Source organism: Salmo salar, chromosome 18 (genome assembly GCF_965601325.2).
Source record: "Salmo salar chromosome 18, fSalSal1, whole genome shotgun sequence".
Taxonomy (NCBI): Eukaryota; Metazoa; Chordata; class Actinopteri; order Salmoniformes; family Salmonidae; genus Salmo; species Salmo salar.
Genome location: NC_138308.1, coordinates 49068574 through 49069843, shown reverse-complemented (window position 1 = coordinate 49069843; position 1270 = coordinate 49068574).

Sequence of the window (1270 nt, the reverse complement as noted above, 5' to 3'; positions counted from 1 at the left end):
GTGGGGAGATGCACAGCGGTCTGTACCAGTGGAACATAGACATATGGCGAGCACAAACAGGTCATATGATCTTATGGTATGTATGTGTGTGCTTTAATTAAATTACAGGAAGAACATGTTGTCTCCCCCTCCACATCCTTCCCCTCTTATTATGTAGCCTATGTCTCTAACCAGGACAAGACCTCTCTAATTATGGAGCTATCTCTCTAACCAGGGGACACAGGACAAGACCTCTCTAATTATGTAGTTACCTCTCTAACCAGGGGACACAGGACAAGACCTCTCTAATTATGTAGTTACCTTTCTAACCAGGGGACACAGGACAAGACCTCTCTAATTATGTAGTTACCTTTCTAACCAGGGGACACAGGACAAGACCTCTCTAATTATGTAGCTATGTCTCTAACCAGGGGACACAGGACAAGACCTCTCTAATTATGTAGCTATGTCTATAACCAGGGGACACGGGACAAGACCTCTCTAATTATGTAGTTACCTCTCTAACCAGGACAAGACCTCTCTAATTATGTAGCTATGTCTCTAACCAGGACAAGACCTCTCTAATTATGTAGCTATGTCTCTAACCAGGGGACACAGGACAAGACCTCTCTAATTATGTAGTTACCTCTCTAACCAGGGGACACAGGACAAGACCTCTCTAATTATGTAGCTACGTCTCTAACCAGGGGGCACAGGACAAGACTGTGCAACTGAGCATTGTTGCAAATGCTTGGTATTTTTTTATTTCTTGTTATTGAAAAGTAGTGGACATGACTGTCATACAGAAGACTGTCATACAGAAGACTGTCATACGGAAGACTGTCATACGGAAGACTGTCATACAGAAGACGGTCATATAAAAGACTGTAATACAGAAGACCGTCATACAGAAGACTGTCATGCAGAAAACTGTCATACAGAAGACTGTCATACAGAAGACTGTCATATAGAAAACTGTCAGATAAAAGACTGTCTTACAGAAGACTGTCATACAGAAGACTGTCATATAGAAGACTGTCAGATAAAAGACTGTCATACAGAAGACTGTCATACGGAAGACTGTCACACAGAAGACTGTCAGATAAAAGACTGTCATACAGAAGACCGTCATACAGAAGACTGTCATACAGAAGACTGTCAGATAAAAGACTGTCATACAGAAGACTGTCATACAGAAGACTGTCAGATAAAAGACTGTCATACGGAAGACTGTCAGATAAAAGACTGTCATACAGAAGACCGTCATACAGAAGACTGTCATACAGAAGAC